Source organism: Zeus faber (assembly GCF_960531495.2).
Source record: "Zeus faber genome assembly, chromosome: 11".
Lineage (NCBI taxonomy): Eukaryota > Metazoa > Chordata > Actinopteri > Zeiformes > Zeidae > Zeus > Zeus faber.
The window spans coordinates 16955655-16981209 of record NC_137205.1 but is presented as its reverse complement, the minus strand read 5'-3'; the positions used below and the strand labels follow the sequence as shown (position 1 = coordinate 16981209).

Here is a 25555-nt window from a genome sequence, read left to right as displayed (position 1 = left end):
CCAGTACCCCCCCGAAGCTCATCACTCAGACCCCCATGCCAACCCCCTCCTAAGGGACCCGAGTCCTCTAGACCCTGCGGAGGACCAGTGGAGAGCGACAGTGAAAGACAGTTGAATGGGAAGTCAGCGTGGAATTTGAAAAATTCTGACAAAGCTTGACCTATTTGGTGAAGGAATAGGAAGCAGCTTTTATTCATTTATTTTTTTTTTTAACTAGGCACCAAAAATATATTTTTGCGTGGACGGAGTGATGTTTGACGGAATGTTTTTTTTTGTTTTTGTTTTTCAACAGAAAGGTGAAGGTCTGGGGATGTTTGTGGCCAAGTTCTTCCTGCGCTGACCCAGACTCTGACATTTAGCACTTCCCCGTTAGAGCTGGCCAGACATAAATAATGTTTGTTTTTCCATGAAGCCATGCCGTCATCTCGCCTCGGAAATTTAAATATGAAGCGCAAATCCACATCGAAATTCACACTATTTTAAAAACTGATTCACGATCAATACCAATACAATCAATATGTTGAAGATTATTACTTTAAATACCACAATTCACACCAATGCTTTATTGTATTTATTTATTATTTTTAACATTGACAAAGATGTATGTATATTGGACAGCACAGTTTATTCCAGTTTTTAAGGTTCTGTACTTTCGTACATTCTGGTTTGTTCCCTTTGTATGTTGTGAATTGTGAATTTCAAAATTGAACTGTTGTATTCCTGCTCCATTCTCTCAATAAAAAGGTACATGAAAACAACCATTCAGATCATTTGATTTGCAATTGTTCATTGTCTCGGCGGCTGCAGACAGTGCCAATGACAGTGTGATCGGAGAGGTTTTGTCGTTTAGCAGATTGAATTGAACGACCCCGAATGACAGCAACGATGACAACCGACATAACCACAGACTGTCAAAGAAGACCTCAAATAAATGCTCCATTTCAATCACTGTGTCACTTCTCGGTCTGATGGATTTAGAAGGTGGCATGACAGAACAAACAGGCTGCAGTTTGGATAAAATCCTATCCTGCCGTCAATTCTGCTCACTCTAGACACGCTGATGTAGCACTGATGTTCATATAGTTATGGAGCAATAAATCAAACATTCATAAGCTACCTTGGCAGGGCTAATCATCCAAATCTGACATTGAATTATTTCAAGCAAATGAACTGGAATTGATGTGGATGCTACCAAGCTTGTTTTCTATAAACGGCCAAAAACCCATTAAAGTGACATTTAAAACCGTTGGCTAATCTTGACGCACCCAAAGTTGATTTCCCAGAATGCACCTTTTGAAGACTTGTTGCATTTCCATGTAGGGGAGCGCACCCCACTACGGTCCGGCGGCTTCTTTGAGTCCCATCCTACTGGGGCTGTTGGAGCTGTTGGCTTCAGATGCTGAGGTTTTCTAGGGACTGAGCCGGCGGCGTCAGAAGTCCTGCCAGGACTGGACGGACATCTGCTGATCCGAGATCCAAGCTCTGGGACTCTGGCTTCGTCCACTCCCTGAAACCCCAAAAACAAAGTTAACTAATGAGTGACTCAGCTCAGGCACAACTTGAACCTCAATAACAGTATACAGTGATTAGCACCAGTATCCGTTAAATTGATCCAGTATTGAGAGAATAGCTTTGGCCAACAGCCAACGGGGCAGTTACGACTGCCCCATCTATGTTGCGGTTGCGCAATTCCGAGGCCGTGGCACCAAATTAAATCTTCTGAGGTTAATTTAAATCGAAATCTTCTAAATCTTTTCAGTTGATGGCACTGCTAGGCGTTGGGGAACGCGGTCACGATTGCCCCATTTGGGCGGCAGTTGGCTGAAGCTGTTCTCTCAATGCCGAATAAATTGAAAAGATTCTAACGCCAATTACGTGTCGACTCCCGATGATCGAAAATAAGTGTTTTTCCCTTATGGTCGACATATGCCTTGTAGTTAATTTATCCGAATATATGTATCTATAAAGCAAGGACTGATATTTGAAAAACCAAACCACAATTTTTTTTCTCAAAAACATTTTCAAATCATCTCAAATCCAAACCCCAAATCCCTTTAACAGGCTAAACTAATCAAGTTATTAACCAAGCCGACCGCCTGGGCAGAGCTTTTCCATACGGCGGCTGCTTGAGAAACTCCAAAATGAGGTCAAAAAGGTTTGCAGATGAACCGTCCGGGACCCCGTTTGCCGCACACAATTATCACATTACATCAAGGATGTAGAACCACCAGCCCTGGGAGCCACGCTACGATACCAAACCAGTACCAGAACATGGCTCTCCGTTCCCTCTGAGCTACGCTGTTCCAGCGAGAAAACACAAATAGTTGGCTGGCATTCAGAGAAGGAAGGAAAAATAACAAAAAACAAAGACAAAAAGTTAGATCAAACACGTTGAACGTCTGACTGAAATGATTAAAGAAAGGAGCATTCAAAGGGTGGAGAACCGCCGCTGTCGAGGGCATATATACAGTACAACAGAGAGGGGGAAATCATCCTATTTCCAAAACAACAATATATAATAATAATAATATATATCATTCCGGGATGAAAGTGTTGTAGACGTTTGATTTTCCTCCAACTCACAAATAGAATAATAGCATCACATCATACATCTACATAGTATGTTTACAGATTGTGTATATATACTGTAGATATCTATCTATCTATCTATCTATATATGGCATACTTAATTTTCATATACATTTTCATATACCTATACATATATACATACCTATCTACTGAGTGTATCTACCTACCTACCTACCTACCTACCTAATGTACCTACCTATCTACCTAACATACCTAGCTACCTACCAAATGTATCTACCTACCTACCTAATGTACCTACCTATCTACCTAACATACCTAGCTACCTACCAAATGTATCTACCTACCTACCTAATGTACCTACCTATCTACCTAACATACCTAGCTACCTACCAAATGTATCTACCTACCTACCTAATGTACCTACCTATCTACCTAACATACCTAGCTACCTACCAAATGTATCTACCTACCTACCTAATGTACCTACCTATCGACCTAATGTACCTACCTATACACCTAATGTACCTACCTATCGACCTAATGTACCTACCTATATACCTAATGTACCTACCTATCTACCTAATGTACCTACCTATCTACCTAATGTATCTACCTATCTACCTAATGTATCTACCTATCTACCTAATGTACCTACCTATATACCTAATGTACCTACCTATATACCTAATGTACCTACCTATATACCTAATGTACCTACCTATATACCTAATGTACCTACCTATCTACCTAATGTACCTACCTATCTACCTAATGTATCTACCTATCTACCTAATGTATCTACCTATCTACCTAATGTATCTACCTATCTACCTAATGTACCTACCTATATACCTAATGTACCTACCTATATACCTAATGTACCTACCTATATACCTAATGTACCTACCTATATACCTAATGTACCTACCTATATACCTAATGTACCTACCTATCTACCTAATGTACCTACCTATCTACCTAATGTATCTACCTATCTACCTAATGTATCTACCTATCTACCTAATGTACCTACCTATATACCTAATGTACCTACCTATATACCTAATGTACCTACCTATCTACCTAATGTACCTACCTATCTACCTAATGTATCTACCTATCTACCTAATGTATCTACCTATCTACCTAATGTACCTACCTATCTACCTAATGTATCTACCTATCTACCTAATGTACCTACCTATATACCTAATGTACCTACCTATATACCTAATGTACCTACCTATATACCTAATGTACCTACCTATATACCTAATGTACCTACCTATCTACCTAATGTACCTACCTATATACCTAATGTACCTACCTATCTACCTAATGTACCTACCTATATACCTAATGTACCTACCTATCTACCTAATGTACCTACCTATATACCTAATGTACCTACCTATATACCTAATGTACCTACCTATATACCTAATGTACCTACCTATATACCTAATGTACCTACCTATCTACCTAATGTACCTACCTACAGCCCTGAAGCACACACACACACACACACACACACACACACACACACACACACACACACACACACACACACACACACACACACACACACACACACACACACACACACACACACACACACACACACACACACACTTTCCAAGCAACAGGAATGACCCACATGTATGACATGGTGTTTCCCCAGCCAAACCCAGAGGTGTTGCCATGGCAGCGAGCTGAGCTGGTGGGACTGGCCCGTCTGCAGCGAAGCCCTACGGGAGGAAGCAAGAAGGGAGGGAGGAAGGAAGGGAGCGGCGTGTCAGACGACAGGGAGTCATCCATCAGCGAGTCTCATCTCATCCGTCCATCTGTCTGCGCTCACCTGCCCGGAGTCACGTTCCACCAGCTTCTTCCTCCTCCTCCTCCTCCTCCTCCTCCTCCTTACTGAGCTTCTCTGAAACCTCACACACTGTCCTGACTCCACCCTCCAACCTTTTTTGGTCCCCAAATGTTCACAACAACAGCAACTAACCTGTATTTCCCCCTGGGGGGGGGGGGGGGGGGGGGGGGGGGGAGTGTTACAAATCTTCTCCTTATTATTATTTTGGAGCCAGCCACACTCACTTTATGCCTTAAAATTCATATTTAGGACTCAAAGCAACAGACTGAGGCGGAATAACAATCTTTCATACTGTACTTTCAAAACTGACATGACTGACCTATTAGGCAACTGTCTTAGAATTTTTTCTAAATATTCAAAAGCATACTATTTACTTTTATCATATTATAGAGCAGGGGTTCCCAAACTTGGGTCCACGCCCCCCTTGGGGCCCGCCACGGAAGGCAGGAAGGAAGGAAGGAAGGAAGGAAGGAAGGAAGGAAGGAAGGAAGGAAGGAAGCATTTCAGGGAGTCTGCAGCAAAATATATATTTTTAAATTATATGTATTTACCTATTTATTTTATTTTGTGAAGTTATTCATTCATAGACTATATTTAGAGACATAATGATGAAAAAGTCTCTTATCCCCCCGCCCTCACCCCATGTCTCCACCCCTTTTAGACAAAGAAAGCCCGATATTGCAGCATCAGCCTCCTGGAATCAGGTTCCAACCTGCCCCATGCTGCCTTCTGCCTGAGCCTGCAGCCGAGCTGCAGACCCCCCCACCATCCCCCCTATCTCCCCCTCTGATCAGCAGCCTACCTGTCTGCTGGCAGACCGCCACCTTACCCCCACCCCCATCTCCCAACCTCATCCACCTCCCCACAGTTGGGATCACGGCAGCGGGAAAACGCCTAGATAACGCCTGGGCCTGAAATCTTTAGAGATAGACCATTGATGTTGGGAGGTCAAACACTGGCTTCCTCATGAGGACCAACACGCATGCACTCGCGTTCCCACTTGTTCACTCATTCCCACCGATGCACACCCCACCGGCCCACCCCACCCGGACCCTTCCCAAGCTCATAACCGTCAACGGGTCCCTTTTGAAGACCGACGGCTCTGGCTCTGGCTCTGAGGGTGGGCCATCAAAGTCTACATTCAATCCATGCAGCAGATCTCCCGCCTTGCAGAGAGGCCAGTGTTTGAAGTGATATCTTGCCACTGCATTCCTCACCGCGCTGTCATGACTCGAGTTTCAGGTGGAAAAAAAACCTCCACAACAACGGTGAGATCACGGGCAACCGCGCCGCCAACCATGCCGACCCCCCCGACCAACAGCCACGCAGCCCTCTTGACCAGGTCCCGACTGCTTGTTGAGCTACTACCGCCACTCTGCTCGATTAGCAAAACTCTCCATACGGTAGGTCGGTTGTTTATACTTTTAACGACTGTCATTGTAGGTGTCGGATGGCGCCGTGGGATCATATGTTCCAAAGAGTCAAGGATTAAGTGGAAAACTGACTCATTGGTTACCTTTTTGGAGCTCTTCAGAGGTGTTCCAGCACTGCGCCTCCCCAGACTCACCCTGGATTTACCTGAAAGACATTAAAGGCGGGAAAGCAAATTAGCTTCAAGCTAACAAATTAAATATGGACCAAACATCCAAGGAATCAAGCTTGAAGGACCATATCGGTGTTAAAGAATTCAGTTGTAGCCATTTTTCTTTGGAAAATTCCAACAATATGATGAGAAAACAACCTCAAGTCAATTTGAAAGGGGGGGGAGAGCCATTGCTTCAAACAAATTGCAAAATATGGCAAAATTAAGTACCTTTGCAAAAAATACGTGCTACCACAAACAGGACCAGGATCCCTTTAAGGTAGGTTTCTTATCATATTGTTCTAATTTTCCAAAACCTGAATTCTGAGCAATCAACAGGAAACTAGTCAGGGGTAATGGCAAAACGGCTAAAACTCAATTTTACGCTAGTAGAGTCCTTTAATTTGACTGAGCCTTCCAATCCCCTTCAACTTCCATGTACGCCAAAGCTAAAATGTCTCCAAGTATGACAAAACAACTGGAAAAGAAGTCGTGCATCTAGTTTTCCCAGAATTTTTCCTTTCCAGAGAGATAGCTTTACAACAGCATTTGTACTTTACTGTATCATTTTGTGACCCTGGAGAAGAATTCCTCCAGTATATCAAAAGGGAACATCTCGTATTATGAATTTAAAGACTCCAATGCGACACTACCTGCTCATTCAAGCGCAATACCATCTCTCCAAGTTGCTTTTTCCATTCGACCACTTGGCAATAATTTAAGTTCTCTCACTTTATTAGTTTAGCCGATCGGGGCAGGCACTGGGCAAGGTACCAAGAATATTTCCATCAAAAAAGACAAGGTTCTCGTCAAGACCAGCTGTGGTTTCTGGACCAACGATGGCCCGCGTTCCCCCCTTTGCCCGACCTTCGCAACAAATAATAGGTGTGCTCTGGTCCTGGGTTTCCCAGTCCCAGACCCGCTGCCCTGCGACAAAGCACTGTTTCCAAGTGACGCGGAGCTTAGACCGAAGAACCTCCTCTGTTTCAGCTCCAGAAAAATAGGACAGGAAAGAGAGGGAAAGAAACTGACGAACATCGGCATATTACTTGCCAAGAGTTTTCTGAGGACGATTTTCCTCTCGCCTTATAGTAAAATATCTTGTTACTATAGGTAGTTTTTCCTGCTTTGTATCATTTCTGTGAAAGCCCTTCTACCATTTCCCTTTTTTCTTCCCCTTCTTTGGTTAGACTACCATCCCGTCCTGAGGTAAGTGAGTTATCATGTCCGCCAGCAGGCCCTAGCTTGATGTGGCTAGCTAAGCCTCCAGATGAGGTCATGCTTGGAACTGAGCGGAGGTTCTGATGGGGTCTTGATTAGTTAGGAGGTGGGGGCTCCCGCTGCATTGGACGTCCCTCTGCGTGGGGAGATTAGGACCTTATGAAAAGCTGCCCCTGCCGGCATCCCCGCCGGGATCACGGCTTCCTGAACGCCGTGTCCTCCTCCAGCTTATGAGCACTCCGGACGGACACACACACACACACACACACACACACACACACACACACACACACACACACACACACACACACACACACACACACACACCAAAGCAATAACATATAGATGTGGAAACAATCGAAAGGCATTCTTGTAGAAAAAAAAAAATACTTTGATACTGTAATCCGTCCAATGCATCAATACAAGATCACCTGTCAACTATAAACCAAAAGAATTTGAATTCAATTATGATCATATTTATATTTTATAATAAATAAAATATGACTGATGCATAGAAGCATGACAAACGTCTCTAAAGCAATCAAATGGATTATGTGTCATAATTTTGTTAGTATCACCAATCCCTCCAGGAAATTGCAATTTTGCGCAATTATTAATACAAATCTGTACAATATTTTCCAGCGCTTACAATTTTGCAAAAAAAGCTGAAACCTTTCCTCATTAAATGGCCAAATAAATGGACTGCTTAAACTTGTTGCACTGAGAAGACAGAGCCTACATTGCCATCGTCGTGTAGCACTGATATTATTAGCATATTGTGTGCTGAATTAAAAGTTAATTTCATAGAGTTAATACTGGTACCTGAGCAAAGTATTTGCATTCTGTATCTTTCATTTTGTAACTTTGAGGCCATGGTTCTTTATGCCTAGAAAATAAAAAAGCGATGATTGCTAAATTATTTTCAGTTATTTCTCTGATTTGGAGAATGTGTATTATTATAGGAAGTTGACAATATAACACAAAACACCCACTTTTTGGTCACAATCCCCTCCAAAAAACAGAATACATGTTAAAATAGCTAAAGATATTTTAACATGTAGTAGTGGTTAAAAAAGTGCTACCAGTGCTTAAAATTCCATGGCTGCAAAGGAACCTGGTCTTCTGGGATGCTGTAAGCAGAGACCACGGCTGATCATCCTCCCGACGGAAAAGCTGTTTTTGGTCCACGGGGCCAGATGACACACAGATGCAGTAAAACAAACAGATTCCATCCACCACACACACACACACACACACACACACACACACACACACACACACACACACACACACACACACACACACACACTTACTTAGTGGCTACGACTAAGGGCTCTCTCCAATGGAAATCCCATGATGGATGGCATCCATGACGAAAACAAACTAAAAACACAACAACAAACAAAAAACAAACAAACAACCAAAACATAAACATATCCGAGTAATGCCTGGAGGTGGAGCTTTCAGGGGCATTTGATTCCTCGCCGCAGCTTAAAAGGATGATTTCAATTATTCGATATAATTTCTGATGGTCTATTAGTTCAAAATAAAGCGCTGATTATAGAGGAGGGGAGACGTGTAAACACAAGGAGGAAAACAAAAAACCTGTGCCTGGGCTTTGCGTTTTTCCAGATGTGTAATCGGCCGCTAATTAGAGCCTCCCCTCTGCTTTCATGTGACGCCTCCCGAAAAAATCAGTTAAAAACCAAAACAAAAGCAAACCAAACAACAACATCGAGTGAATAATACTAACACCTTCACCAACACTAATATTTTCTCCCGTTTAGCGGTGGAACACACTAACAAATACTCATATTTCTTGAGTGCAACACCGAAACCAGGGTTTTTTCTGCACACACACACACACACACACACACACACACACACACACACACACACACACACACACACACACACACACACACACACACACACACACACACACACACACACACACACACGGGGACACTGGCACGACCTTGCGCCAGCGCTGCCTTAAACCAGTCATGTGAAACGACCCATTCCTCGCTGCAAATCAGATTACATCTCTGAGCTGAGGTCTTCAAGTCCACACATAGTGGGAGTTGGAGTGCTGGGCACGCACACACACACGAACACACACACGAACACACACACACACACACACACGAACACACACACACACACACACACACACACACACACACACACACACACACACACACACACACACACACACACACACACACACACCCTAATCACATTTTGCCTCCACCAACCTCGTCCTTTTTTAGATAAGCAAACTAGCGAGCATCAGCTGAGCCAAGAAGTAATACTGGGTCACAACATGGATGTCAGTTATTTTCCCTCCGGCACCCAAAATAAAATACAGTATATTAAGGTTCGGGGACCGAGACGACACCTGGTTTCTCTGTCAGGCGTAAAAAAAAAAAACCCAGAAAAAAAAACAAAAAAAAAACAACATGGAAGGGGGAATGTCTAAAAGCCGTGATAAGGTTGTGTGGTAGCGGTAGCTTCTTGCTGCTTTGCTCGGCAGCTCTGCGGCAGAATGTGCTCATGTGGAAACATGTTTACAGTGCGGTCGGCGAAACGATAGATCTGAGCGAGCCCTGTTCAGGTTAAGTCATCATGTATTTCGGCAGGAAAAACCATACCACCCCTTTGCCGAGCATGAAATTAGTCGGGGCCAAAGAGGTATTTGGTCTTTCTTTTTAGGGTGGGAATTCAGGGTTGGAGTGAGGGATGCATGAGGTAAGGTACCAGGTTAGTTTGTCTCTTGTAGTGATTGAGAGAAAGCATACGACTTTGCTTGCTTGTAAGGTTCTAAACATTCTACTCGTGCAATTGTTCATACCAGCTCCTTTTCTCCCCCCTCTTCGCAGTCTTTCTAATTGAGACAGAATCCGAGAGGAGCTGGCTGCTCGGCTGCTGGTGGACCGGACCGCCCTAATGGAAGCCAGGTGGTTGGAGGAGGTACAAGTCTCCTTCCCCTACAGCGTCCACAGCATTAGGCTCCACCGCCGCTAATCAACAGGGCAAATGGAACGCCACGGAACTCCACGTCCCCTTGGCCAAATTGACAGGCCAAGCAACTCGCGCAGATAACATCAGGCACCCAAAATCGCATTTTGGCTTTACAGCTTTGCGAGGATAACACAATTGATTCCTCTAGAAATCAAGACAGTCAACCAGTTCTCCATTGTGCTTTGTATTTGGGGTGTATAGTATTAAGGTGAATTGTGAGGATAAGAATGCGAAGGGGGAAAAAAGGCAGGGTGGAATAGTTGTTAGCTCCACATAAGTTAATTCAGCGGGTTATCCTATCTTCACCAGCCCCAGAACCGTCTGAGAACATGAAAGGTGGGGGTGGGTGGGTGTAGTCTAGTTACGTTGGATGATTCAACAGCCCAGGTTATACTGCAATGGATGCTCAGATAACAGGACAGGAAAGGACAGGACAGGGAAACAGCGGGTATTGGGTGTGGGTGGGTGAGGGTTTGGCTACCGCCGCCGGCAGAAGCCCTCACTCATCCATGGGATCACATACCAGGCTTGTGAAGGACAGTCACTGCAGGAAAGGTCACCAGAGACTGAGCCTCGAAAACTTAACTCCAGCCTCAACAACTCTGCATTTGGTCATATTTGGTCATAGTTTGGATGGAAAGACTGAATATTTTACCATGGGACAGCATGCATTGTCAAACAGTACATGATTGTCTTCCCAAAAACAAATGACCATTCACCAATTGCTCTGTTGCTCCACTATGAATGGGAGTGGAATATGGTCCCGTCGTTCTCATAGCAAACTTCACAGCACACACATAGCAATGAAAGTGGCCAACTATCTAGTGTCTTCATCTGGAGTGCATTTCCTGTCCTCTGGGCTGGCATGCCGCCACGAGTTCCTGTTTTATAACATTCTACTGCAACTCTGCCTCGCACCACCTGGCCTCGGCTAACACGACCGGCTTATCAAGGAATTCAGAAACAGGTACGATGGGCTTGGACCTTTTGGGTTTACATGGTGGGGGGATGGCCAAATCTTGAGACACGGATTAAATTACCCACATCTGGAACAAACCGACATGGTGGATTAGGGTGATTTGGGAGAGGGTTTTGACAAGCCTAACCCGTCATTTTTTTTGTGCCTTAACAGAGAAATGCAATTTCTGGAGCCAAATAGTGATCTATAATTCATCGGGGCGTGGAAACGAAAATGGGGGATTATAAAGTTACGTCAAAATGCTTGTTAAGGCAAAACGCACAGCGCTAACCAGGTCCTAGGGTGTCGATAATGTGGAAAGTAAAACAAAATCTTCTGGGTGTTTATGAGGTGAATTCCAATTAGCAGCAAACAGTGGCAACTCGTAATTTTACCACATGACTGTCACAAAATGATCCCCCATCCTCTGCTCCGATTTCAGAGAGCTACAGTAGTGAGCGGGAGTGGTCATAAGAGCTGTGAAATGTGAAGGTAAACAGCCTCTCCCATGGTGGGCCTGTACCCGGCTCGGAGTAAGCACATGTTTCCCATTGTGGTTAAAAGGGAAGGGGATTAGAAGTACTGCAGGAGGAGCCACATCCATACACCCCATGGTGGGATCACAGCGCTCTTAGAGTTTTCAGAAATACTGCTGAGACAGCCCAGTTGGAAGGGGATGCAGGGGAGAAGCCATGGGCCAGATCTATCAGAGGGGGCTATGTAAGGAACCTGTCCAGCCTTTGAGGCCTTTGTTGGGGCCGCGGCGGCCGGCACATCCCCTCGCTGACAGAAGGGCCTGGCTCCCAGTCTGGCAGACACTCAGACAAACACAGGCAAGGTAAGGGATATGAAACCAAACAGATTTCACTTTTCAGGAGCCCTGTGGAGTTCCGCTGACAAAAATAAATAAATAAATAAAACGGATGACTGAATGACCTTCAAAGGTCAAATCAAAGTAAGAAGCAGAAGTACAGAATGGCAGAGATGAAGGAATGTATGTTCAAACATCGATCAAAATGACCAACCCCATGTGTTCTTTGGGGAAAAGCCTGGCTCAAAGGGCTGAACGCAGGTATTGCCCCCTGAGGTTTGAGGAGGAAAACAGGGCACATTCAGGTACCACAGGGGAATGGTTAAAGCAGAGGACTGTGACTGTGCAGCCAATTAAAGGACACTCGCACAAGGGAACACAGTGCGAGGGACACCGAGGTAGACATGCACAGTGGAGCGCATCTGCACTTTAGCGATCGCTGCCAATTAACCAGCACCTCATGAAGCTAAAGTGTGATTCATCTGGACAGTGTCCATGTGTGGCGAGTAAAACCTCTGTTTCTTAAAAGGACAAACTAGGATGTGGGTGACGGAGTCAAATATTCCCTAGTTCTGTCTGGGGGGGGGGGGGGGTGTAATAACACTGTAGTAACATTTGAGATACTTTAATAATATAGTAATTACATAGTAATAATTCATACCTTGTATATCTGTAATTTACCTATTATAATACCTATATAATTTTCGGTAAAGCACTGTACCAATCCTCACCACAACAAATTCCTCGTAGATTCTGATTTTGACTCTGATCTGTGTGAATAATAACTGTTTACAACCCGCTCCAATGTGACAGCTCTTTCCCAACTACACCGATAAGTCGTCGATCTCAACCTTATGATCCTCACACAAAAAAGCAAAATTCCGATCAGACAAAACATTAAAACCACTGACAGGTGAAGTGAATAAAATTGCTCCTCTCGTTCCGATGGCACCTGTCAAGGGGAGGGATGTATCAGGCAGGAAGTGAACAGTCAGTTATTGAAGTTGATGTGTTGGAAGCAGGAAAAATGGGCAAGAGTAAGGATCTGAGCGACTTTGACAAGGACCAAATTGTGATTGGTTAGACGACTGGGTCAGAGCATCTCCAAAGCAACAGCTCTTGTGGAGTGTTCCCGGTATGCAGTGGTTAGTACCTTCCAAAAGTGGTCCGAGGAAGGACAACCAGTGAACCGGTGAACCAGCGACAGGGTCATTTGTGCATGGGCACCCATGGGCTCATTGATGCGCGTGGGGAGCGAAGTCTAGCCTGTCTTGTCTGATCCCACAGAAGAGCTGCTGTAGCACAAGTTGTTAAAAAAAATGAATGCTGCTATGATAGAAAGGTGTCAGAACCCACAGTGCATCACAGCTTGCTGCGTATGGGGCTGCGTAGCTGCAGACAGGTCAGAGTGTCCACGCTGACTCCTCTCCACGGCTGAAAGCACCTACAATGGGCACATGAGCGTCAGAACTGGACCAAGAAGCAGTGGAAGAAGGTGCCTGGTCTGATGAATCATGTTTTCTTCTACATCATGTGGATGGCTGGGGTTAGGGTCCGATCCAATCGAGCATCTGTGGGATGTGCTGGAACAACAAGCCCGATCCATGGGGGCCCCACCTCGCAACTTCCAGGACTTAAAGGATCTGCTGCTAACGTCTTGGTGCCAGATACCACAGGACACCTTCAGAGGTCTTGTGGAGTCCGTGCCTCCATGGGTCAGAGCTGTTTTGGCAGCAGGATGGGGAGCTGCACAATATTAGTGGTTATTAGTGGTGGGTTTTAATGTTGTGGCTGATTGGTGTATGCTACGTCTATCACTTTCACACCATGTACATTCAGATATGTGTATTTGTAAGTGTGTATGCTAGTATCTCTATGTTTAAGCATGTGGTTATGTTGTGAGGGTAATGGAATGGGACGCTAACAAGCCTGTGCACAGTTTTAAACATTGATGCACTGGTCGGGATTGAAGCCTTAAAGATGACGCTAAAGAGGCTATGAGCATCATTTCAACCACTCTCTGCTCTTTCATGACGTCTCGGGTTTTCCAGCAATGGGGGAAGGTAAGTGGTTTCTCGCTTCATTTGTTTCTTTTACGGGGATCCCAGAGTTTTCCGTTTTACAAAAAACGGCTTCCACGACCCCCTGAATCACTAGGTTTCCCAAGCAGGCGGCCCCTTCGGCCGCACACATGGCGCTGCAGAGGAAGATGCTCTGGCTAAAATAAAAATGGATAAAAATATTAGTCACAATCACAGACTTTTCCTATTCACGCTGATCATAGTGTTACACAGGACGGAGTTAGAGGGGGATATCTGTCAAGCTGCCTTGATTATAAACACACTTAATTGACACATGTAAAATAACACACTTTGGAAAAGGCAGATAGAAACATGCATAAGAACCCCCCCCCCCGCGATTCTCACACACACACACACACACACACACACACACACACACACACACACACACACACACACACACACACACACACACACACACACACACACACACACACACACACACACACACACACACACACACAAAAAACTTCCAAATGCCCCTAAAGTAAATGTCAGGGGCTGCGCTGGTGGAAAAAGGTGGTGGATGAGGACCACATCAAGACTAATCCATCTGGGGATTAGGAACGGGCAAATATCGTCAATAATAAACAAATGACTAACATTCCCAGTCTGTGTGGTTACAGGCCCAAGGGATGCAGAGAGGAACCCGGCAGGGTCTGGATCCAATCCCCGAACTGTTTACGGGTCCGAATCAGGGGCTGCCACTTGTGAAACCTCCATGACAAACACTGGAGGGGGACAAGGCCAGAGAGGGGAGGACGTAGCGGTCCAACCCCGTAACGCCCTCATTCCTTTTGGAGTTACAGCTTGAGAACCGTCTTGCTCCCAGTAAAGACGGGATCTGGGGTCTCGACTGCAAATGGTATGGGTCAGAGCAGCGCAGAGCACCAGTTTGACTGACAACATACTGACTCGTTCGGTGAAGCATAGCTAGGGAGACCATCGCAATGGAATGTTCGACGGAGATAAAAATGACGACCGGCTGTGAGCGCAACTTAGTGAAAGGTAAATAAGCCGCATGTGAGGAAACCGAGGAAATAGAAGGTGATATCAGATCTGGAAATGGGTTTGATCCTAGATTTCAGTATTATTTTGCACACTGGAGACAAAGAGACGCTCCCATTGGAAAAACAGCCACAACAACACCACCCCTCCAAGCTTAGCCGTCCCTGTCTGGATCTTTTGTCCCCAACGGGACATCAGATGAAATGCTCCGCTTAGCTTTCCTAGTTGGGGGGTTGGAATTGTTAAGAGGTCTTATTTTCAGTGTTGCTTAAGTGTGCATGTGTATGTATGGGTTTGTGTCTCTGTGAAGAATCATCACATGCTTAGAAAATGCAAGGCTTCACTTTGCGCTAATCCTGCTATTCAGTTGCGCTCCAGCGCCCCCGTATACAAGGTGGAAAAATGCCGAGGTGACAACTATTTTGCCTTCCCCAGGCGGGTCTGGCTTTACGAATTGCTTTACCTGCTGAGTGTGGGGGGGGGGACTCGCCAAAAGCCCGGCGGAGCCCGTCCCTTCTAAACCTTGTCCCAAAAGCCATCTGGGGCGCAGCAGAGGGCATCGGCTACAGAATAACCCTTTGAATGTGCGCTCTGCGTGGTTCTGGCCGCGAGGCGTGGGGGTCGGCCCATACCAGCGCTCTCCCTGGACCTTCTCCACCTCCTCCTTCTCCTCATGCGCTCCCCTAATCCAGGCCTACATGACTGACTCCAACTCAAAGCCCCACACGCCAGCGCTGGAAGCCAAAGCCACTGTGAGATTTTGAAAAAGACCACCTGCTCATCAAATTCAATTGCACTTAGCAACGGCAATAAAGAAAGAAAAAAAAAACAAAAAAAACAGACAAGTCACTGCTCCCTCCCTCCACTACCTCCTCCTGTGCGTCTGACAGACAAAAGAACAAATTGCATTTCTGCATCATGGCACCGGAAAAAAAAGTCACAATCAGACAGAGAGGGTCGCTCGGTGAGTGTGTTTGTACGTGGTTTGAGCGTGTTTTTACAGCTCCCATTCACGCAACAGTGAGAAGAGTGCGAAAGCAGGAGAAAATGGGGTGCATACCTCTCCAGCCTTTCATCTTGGCTTCTTTTGTATTCCTCTCCCCCACTTGTTTCTGTTGTGTCCCCTCTATTTGGCAGAATTGACGGTTATTATTCCAAACAGTATTATCTTTATTAATGCCACAGGTCTCGCGGACCGCGCACTCGCCGGGGGCCGGTTCTGGGCTCAGGCTGAGAACAATCTTCTGAGATAAAAGGCCGGTGGAGAGGTGTACACAGGCCAGACAGCCCCGGACAGGCCTTCATCATCCTCCCTCCTCTTTCTCGCTGAGAGCTGCCGGGCCTACAAAGACCAAGACCATGGCTTTAATCTTCACACTTTGAGGGGTCAGACACTGGCTATTTGGGCTCTCGAGCCGAAGTTTATTTACAGTGGATATTTGCGTTGTTGGTCAAAGATAAACAATATGATATGAAATGAAAATGATCATGAGAGTCATTCACGATCAGAAAGTTTGGAAACAAACTGAGGAAGGGAGGCTGCAAGATGACAATGCTATACATATACACACATAAATACATATACACACACACATAAATAAACACACACACACACACACATATATATATATATATATATACACACACATACATACATATATACACACACACATATATATATATATATATATATATACACACACACATACATACATATACACACACACACACGTACACACAAATATATGTACACACACACACATGTACACACAAATATACTGCACACACACACACACACACACACACACACACACACACACACACACACACACACACACACACACACACACACACACACACACACATATATATACACACACTGTATAAACATACACACATACACACATACATACACAGATCAGCCATAACATTAAAACCACCACTAATATTGTGTAGCTCCCGTGAAGCCATGGGCTCCACAAGACCTCTGAAGGTGTCCTGTGGTATCTGGCACCAAGACGTTAGCAGCAGATCCTTCAAGTCCTGGAGGTTGCGAGGTGGGGCCCCCATGGATCGGGCTTGTTATTCCAGCACATCCCACAGATGCTCCATCGGACCCTAACCCCGACCATCCACATGATGTAGAAGAAAACATGATTCAGCAGACCAGGCAACTTCTTCCATTGTTCCATGGTCCAGTTCTGACGCTCACGTGTCCAACATGGACACTCTGACCCGTCTGTGGCTACACAGCCCCATACGCAGCAAGCTGTAATGCACTGTGTGTTCTGACACCTTTTTATCATTGCCAGCATTAACTCACCAATTTGTGCGAAAGCAGCTGACCCAGTCGTCTAGCCATCACAATGTGGCCCTTGTCAAAGTCACGCAGATCCTTACTCTTGCCCATTTTTCCTTCTTCCAACACATCATCTGCAAGAACTGACTGTTCACTTGCTGCCACACATATGCCGCCCCTTGACAGCTCCCATTGGGACGAGATGAGCAATGTTATTCACGTCACCTGTCAGTGGTTTTAATGTTGTGGATGATCCGTTTATATAAAAAAGGCTAAGGATATAGTGAGTGCATACTTTGTTTATGTCATAAATTGCGCTGCAAGCTAAAGTCGGTGAAACTAAAACAGTCGTAAATGAAATTGAATGAGAGTATTACTGAGCAGTCACTGAGATTAGTGAGATGGCTAAATTGGGATGGTAATACACTCTTCACTCAAGTTCTTGTTCGATATTAAGCTAGAGAGGATTTATATTTCATTAGGACAGTAGGGCATCTATAAACAGTGACTTTTCATAAAATGACAGATATATAAAGTTCTCAGTGTGACCATAGAGTGTTTAGAGTGTCTAGACTATGAGAGTTTGGCTTTACGCTCATAGCCATCATGGCAGGATGGAGCTTGAGCTTCAGTAATCTAGGACAACCACACCACCAGACATACACGTCTCCAGCGTCTCAAATAGCTTCTTGATGGAACAATAATTTTCTTAAATGATATCGAGGCACCCATTAGAAGATTTAAATAAAGAAATGTTTTGACTGTATAGTACTGAGAAGTTTCTTATTTTTTGCTTGACTTCCATTGAGTAAGTTGTCTAGTGGCCATTAGCTGTAGTGCAATTTAAAGGACTTGCCCCTTGTCAGGTTCCGTTCGACGAGACCAAAGATCAGTCGTATTCAATTTGTTTCAGTTGTGATTCCACAACCTTCCTAAATTTCTCATATAGTACTGAAATGTCAACTTTCAATAAAATGCAAATCAGCTGCATATCTTTAGCCAAGACGATTTCTCTATATTGCAAGGAGGATTTTTCGTATACCGTAACACTGGCAAAAATAAGCAATGTCTTATTAATAGGCAACATAGGGCACCATCCTGAGGGGAGCGCAAGAGGGAGCGATCGGGGCGCAGTTTGCGCACCTGTCTCCCTCTCAGATGGTGCCTATGGCTCGCCAGCGTTTGGCTGCCCGAGCTCCGACGGTACCAACCAAGGAGCGATCTGCGCGCCAAAACAGGGTGTTTTTATTTATTTTACATGAAGTTATTCTCTTTTACCCCGTTTCCTGATGGAACAAAAGAAGCATCGTGCGTAGTCGACAGTTTGCCTAGAGCGGCAAAATGGCTAGAGCCAGCCCTGGGCGGCGGAGTCGTAGGGAAGCTAACGCTAACTCGTTTGAGCCTTTGTTAATAAACATTCATCATGTTACTCCCTGTTGAATGATTCTGAGGTCACGGTGGGCTAAAGATTTTGTAATGTTTCCCCTTGTCGTGCCCATCATCGATGACACATTTCGCAAAAAAAACACCTGCGTTTGTTAAATTTCATTTCTTTTTTATTTTCAAAGCATCTCCCCACAACAGATGTACTTCATTTATGTTGGTACCAACTCCTCTGTTTACAACTTTTAATCCAAACTCGCTTTGTTTGCTTTGAGCTAACTCATTCCGCGTGTGCTCTGTGTATCTCCCATCCTTCTATTTGGTTTACGTCACATGTTGGAAAGGCCGACGTGCAGAATTTGGAAGATAAATTGCGTATTGCCATGACAATTGTGACAATTCTACGCGCCCTCTTCGCCTACGCCGCTTTAGGTTCATCGCGTTTAAAGCCCGTCATGGAGTCGTACATTCCGGCGCCGTGGAACACCGGCGTAGTTCATGAATGTGGACCAGCGTTGATTTTGCATTGTCGGCCATACGCGGGGGGGCTCTGGCCGGCTCTGTGAGGATCAGCCATGCGTGGGGGAGTTATTTTAGCAGCGGTGTGGAGGGCCGACGTGTGGCGGCGGTGGCGGTGGCAGGATGGGGCCTCAGCTTGGTGCCGCTGAGCCCCCCTCGCTCTGGCGGTCACACTGCATCAGCTCCCGTCCCGAGTCCGGACACTGATTTATGGGACAGGGGGGATTACCACCAAACCAGCCGTGAGGACCACCCAGATGGTGGCAACAGGACTGGACACACACACACACGCACAACCACATACTACAAGCATAAGGGGGGGGTCACGCAAATTCATGCACATGTTGTGAGATCTATATGAAATCATCCGTGGAAATTTGCATGGACACTGGAACGCGCACGGCCGTAAATCTCCTGCGCTTCGGAATTAATTTGACCGCGAACTCCGGCAAGTTCTTGCTTTGAATTGGTAATTATAAGCCACACATAGCATCTGGTTGGCTCTGGAAGCCCTTCTCGCGTGATGGGAGGAGTTTAAACAAAAAAGATGGGTGTCCTTGAGTTCGGGCTTCGTCGTCACCGTGCAGGCCCCACGCACTCTACAAAGCAATTCCTCCCCAAGCCAAGTTGCTATTGAAGGGTATGGGATGGGCCTGCTTTCAAACGCCATTCCATTCCTGTTCAATAATCTCATGCAGACCCTCCCCCAACCCCCTCCACCCTTTACTCCCATTCCAATGTTGCGTAATTGCAGTACAAGCAATCGTGTGATTTTTGCATCCGCAAATGGCCCACGTCAAAACAAGGACCCCGCTCGCAGCTACAGATGTGAAGCAGGGGTACGGGCTCCAACTCTGCAGTTCATCAGGAACGCTTGAAAAGTGTTCAGTTCGACTCTTTCTGACGCAGGGATTTGCGTGCGTGAATCGTCTTTCCTTCCATTACGAACGCACCTTGCGTTCTTCTTGTGGACGTTTTGATCAAAGTCAGAATTTAGTCCGAGCAAATCTTACCCAATAACCCATGCATAAATACGCAGAGCAAATACAGAGGAGGGAACGAAAAGAAAGAAGAAAATAAAGGAAAAGCACATATTTCTCACTTGCCGGGGCACAACAGAGCGCAACCCCGAGGCACCAGTCGGATGAAACCAAACAATAGAAGTCAATGACAAATCGGACATGGTGCATTCCTTGGGCAAACAGTCAGCTCATAAAGGGAGATCGGCAAACACTCACCTGCCCTTAGCTAATAATGCCTGTGTAGGCAAACACACACACACAAGTGCACGCATACAAACACACTTGAGCATGCCCATTGAGTTTAGACACCCGTAAGGATGAGACCTTTAGTAAGAGGTGTGGGTCTGGGGCTCAGCCCCACAACCACAAAGCAATAAATCACATCTCAGACTGAGGAGAACAAACCAAAAGCTCTGTACTCGAACCAACAGTCGTCCCCAACATATCTTCAAGTTGTCGATAAAGAGGCATTCGATTGTATCGCCGAGCCCTAAACTCGGTCTCCGTGCGTTTGTCTCTGGGTTGTGTCGAGGCCCCAAACACTGACGAGGAACCAACGAGAGACCTGAGACCTGCCTGTGTGTTGCTGTGTTTGTGCGAGATGCGAGGCATGGAAATAGACGCTGGTACCAGCCCTGTGATGTATATAGAGCAGGACACACTCTGTTTAGGTTTCCCCTTATTCACTGCACTGAGAAAATAAACACAAGTTGAACGGGTTTAACCGCGACGACCACAATGTCAGCAAGAAGGAGGATTTTTTTTTGTCTGTGTGTGTCTGTGTGCGTGTGCGTGTGTGTGTGTGTGTACCCACAGTTTCGACATACTTTAGCAAAAACTTTAGCATTTCGGTTCCTAGGCCTCTATGGCAGAAAACCATAGATGACTGAACCCTATTTCCAGCTAAAACAAATGGCGCACATATTTCCCCCCCCGAGCTCTTCCTCCTCGGCGGAGCGGCGCTAAGCCCCGGTGACAGCACCTCTCCACTCTTGACGGGACGCTCCACCGGCACTTCCCCAAAACATGTGACCCCCCCGCCCTCCACCCCCAACCCCACCACCAACCAGCTTTTCATTGGACGCCCAGAGGCGGAGGGGATGAAGCAAGGTGGTGGTGGTGGTGGTGGTGGCAAGGGAAGGGGTTGGTGGAGGGTGGACTGGCAACCGACGCATGGGAGAAAACAAATTCCTAGCCCCATCGCCATGGCGATCAGTCAACAGCGGGTCGGGGGGAGAGTCGAGGGCCGGGTGGGGGTTGGAGGGGGGTGGGGATGGGTGGGGGGGGCACAGGCTGACCCGCTGTAGTTAACAATTCATCCCCGTATCCGGCTCTCAAATGATTGGGCAAACACAGAGCACCGCAGAGTCAAAAAGGGCCCCGAGGGGCTGAGAAGAGGGGGCATCACCCTGGGGTGACACGCTGACAGGCACACACTGGTCGGTTGGAGGGTTGGGTGGAGGGCAGATGAGCCCAATGGAGGGGGTGGGGGTAGTGTTGAGGGAGAATTAGGCATTCAATTAGAGTACATTCAGTACCGTCGGCTAAAGCATCAAAGTGGCCAAAAGGGGCATCGGCTCTGAATTTATGCTCGTTCAAGCCTAAGTACTGGTTCTAGCACTGGTTTCATTTTTGGGGTCAGAGTAATAGTTATTCCTATAGAAGTTTTGAGGAAGCCCAAGTGATATTCTGAGAACATGGGCCAATAACAGAGAGGACCACTGACAGAATTCGGCCAACAGAGGCCAAAAAGAACGATGAATATTCCTAGTATAACTAACTGTAACTAGTACTGTAGGTTAGGAGTGTGAAGTAGGTTGGGGGGGCCGGGGGCTTAAACCAAACTTGGCAAACTAGGGCCGTATGACAGCAATGTGAGTGTCGGTCGGTTGCATCATGGCTTTAATAAATCTCAACCACTGTGAGGCATTAACTCTCTGGAATCTATCCATCGTATCGTTCAGAGGATCCCAGTGAGCTCACTCTGCAAACACCAGTGGCCGCGGCGGCGTGGAAATAAATGTCACCCGGCAGATGGGGCGACTGTCTCCCACCTCATCGACACCTCATTCATTACAACACTGAATTTGCATTGTTTTGCAATACTAATTGTTAAGCAATGCCGAACACTGATAATCAGAGGACAAGGCCATGAACGTACAGGGAGGGTATACCCTGCTGAGCATTATGGGAGGAAAAAGCTTATAAGCTAATACTTGCAGACCGCAAGCAATTCGAGAGTATTTGCAACGCCTCTAGAAGCGTAGATACTTACCGCAAGGATCCCTGGGAAGCAGCGGAAGACGTCTCATTCCGGGAATCTGGATTCCTTGACTGTGGAAATAAAGAGAGAGAGACCAAACGTCACTTCACACAACAACTGTATCATGTTCCATTGGCTGTATCGGTTTAACTCCCGCCTGTCCGTTTTTGCCCAGGCCGGGACAATTTTGGCGAAGCGCCGGTTCGTAGGTGTTGGAGATGTGACAATGGGAACTGCTGGAATATCTTGCGAAAGCCACAGCCCACAGGACCGGGTTTACACACACACACACATACACACACACACACACACACACACACACACACACACACACACACACACAGAGCGTCTTCCCGTGAGCCTTTTCTCGACCAGGGTCGGGGACAGAAATAGCAAAGACGATGGCCCGGCGGCCCTCATCGACGTCACGCTACACGGAAAAAACCAGGTTGGCACTCAAACAGCTCCTTCACAGGGACGGGACAATGGGGAAATGTAAGATTTTTGGCTGTGTCAGCGCATGGGGTCGTCATAATGTCCCCTCTGTGCGCTGTCACAGAATGGAAAAAAATAAAATAAAATCCTAATCCCATTATCCAATTGGGTCGTTTAAACTTTAAAGGTTTTAAATGCTGTCTGTCTGTCTCGGTCTGTCTGTCTCTCTCCCTCTCTCTCTCTCTCTCTCTCTCTCTCTCTCTCTGGGTGCCTCTGGAAGTAGGGCGTGTTAGCAGCGAGGACATATTACTGGTTCTCATCTGCTACTCCCTTCAGAACACGCTGTTTTCATCAAACCACCCAAGTGCGCCCTACTTACTTTGAGATTTGGCCGTGACCGTCTCACGTCGTCCAATCTGCGCGACAGAAACTGCAGATCTTTTTGGGAAAGGGCTCAAAACGAAGTAAAGGTACAATCGTGGAGCGAGAAAAAGGGAGGGGGGGGGGGGGTCTGTCAAAGATCACAAATTCCAGCAGTGTCACTTCTCGAAAAAGGTGTGTCATCGAGGGAGTTTGGGGCAAACGCATTTGCCGTGAGGCATGAAGTTCTATTTTTAGATTATTTCCTAAAATAAAAGTGAGTTCAACCCCTGGCGCTGGCATGGAAACGGCTTTCTCCTCCCCAACTCGTGACCTCAGCGCTGTGGTGCACGTCACCAATGAAGAAACGCTAACCATATAAAACAACAGAAAAAGACCTCCTCAAATACTCCCGAGCGCACGGGGGGAAATGGGGGGGAAATGCCCGCACAGTTTAACGATTCTATTATGGGAACCCAATGAACCAAAATGAACAGAAGTAGGAGTTGGCAACTTTAGAGATCTCAGAAGGAGATTGCATAAGTCCTAACTGCTTCCTAAAAAAAGAAGGGGAAAAAAAAACAAACCCCCAATGACTTTCATAAGGAAAACCATGAGCCCCCTTCTATTCCTTATGAAGGAAAAAACAAAACAAAAAAAAAAAAAACCTTTCATGTCGTCACATCATTTATCCAAACGTACACATGTAAGAGCGCCGCAATCTCCAATGTTTTTTCGACTGTATCTGGGTCTTTTTTTTTTTTTTTTTTTGTGTATGGCCGGTTCGCAGAGGGTTGGCCCCCGCGAGGAGGTCTGAGGAGCAACGCAAGCAGAAAGCGAAGAAGGAGGAGAAGGAGAAGAAGGAGAAGGAGTCTTGGCTAAGCTCCTGAAGCACCCACCCATCCGTCCCGGCAGCCGTAACTAAAGAACACAGGAGTAAACACTCGGCGGTGTCAGGGATTACAACGCCACCCTCCACACCTCGGCAGGTACGGCTGCAGGTGGTGGAACCGTCGGAGGAGGCGGTGGACGCATTCCTACAGTCAGCCCGTCAAGCTTTTTCGCTGGTTCGGGTGAGACTTGTATCAACGTCTCCGGGTGTTCGAGGCCTCCGGTGGTGGTGGGGGAGGAGAGAGAGAGAGAGAGAGAGAGAGAGAGAGAGAGAGAGAGAGAGAGAGAGAGAGAGAGAGTGAGCGAGGGAGAGAGAGAGAGAGAGAGAGAGAGAGGGGACACCCACGGAGGAGGAGGGGGATTACAGTCAGGCCCTAATCTTGCACCTACCGAGCCTTGAAGCACAATTCCAAACTTTTCTTTTTTTTTTTTTTTTCCTTTCTTCCAGATAAGATCTGGAGACATGGAAAAAAAAAAAACGTCCTAAAATTTGGGTCGCCCTCTTTTCTCCCCTCTTTCAAGGTCGGAGGCTCATACTGACTCTGAGGAGTTTGAACCTGACTCCCCGTCGACGTTACCTCAACGATTTGAACTTTTGTTGGCAATTTGTCGAGCTCTACGGCAAGAACAGAATTAAAAAAACAAAAACAACTGAAATCAATGTTTTTAAGGTGTATCGTTTTTCGAGGGACCAGGGAGCAGGGTGAGGGGAGGCTGCTGGTTCTGCTTGGGAGGAAGCAAACATGTGCGTTTCTTCAGTAAACAGCTCCCTCTAGAGCGGCCTGTGCCACCGCAGCCATGCACCCCACGGCTCTCGGACTATCTGGGTAAAATAAAATCTGGGTTTGTTTTCAATTAATTTGCGCAAAGCTTTTGCACAAATTTGCACAAACCTCACAAAAAAAATAAATTAATAAAAAAAAAAAAAAAAGGAGCAGGCTTTAACTGCTCTGCGCATTAAGTCTCACACTCATAAAAGTGTGAGAGAGGGCGAGGGAGGCTGCACCTCAGCTTCTGTACTCCCAGTGCGAGATGATAATGAGGCGGGTCATTATTAAAATATTTGCTTTAATCGTGTGTTGTCGGGGTTGTTTGTGGTCATTAACGGGGCACGCTACAGTAGAGTTTTTAGGGGGAGCGCCACGCACGACCGCAGGAGCTCAAACCGGTCAACTGCTCACGAAGCCGGCTGAGGAAAAACAAGCAGATAGTCGGCCATGAAACCCAATGTGACCGTGAAGCGCTTTTCATCCCTTTCACTGCTCTATCTCT

General features: G+C 46.2%; 1 long non-coding RNA gene across 1 annotated transcript in view; it reads right to left on the bottom strand.

Moving 5' to 3' along the window:
• Positions 1 to 609: 609 nt before the first annotated feature.
• The window catches only part of LOC307236525, a 64728-nt gene continuing 39782 nt past the window's right edge, over positions 610 to 25555 (bottom strand). The window contains exons 2-4 of the long non-coding RNA XR_013844378.1: positions 22610 to 22668; positions 5943 to 6004; positions 610 to 1507 (exon numbers count right to left, since the gene is read on the bottom strand). This is a non-coding gene — a long non-coding RNA (uncharacterized lncRNA). The remainder of the gene's footprint in view (positions 1508 to 5942; positions 6005 to 22609; positions 22669 to 25555) is intronic.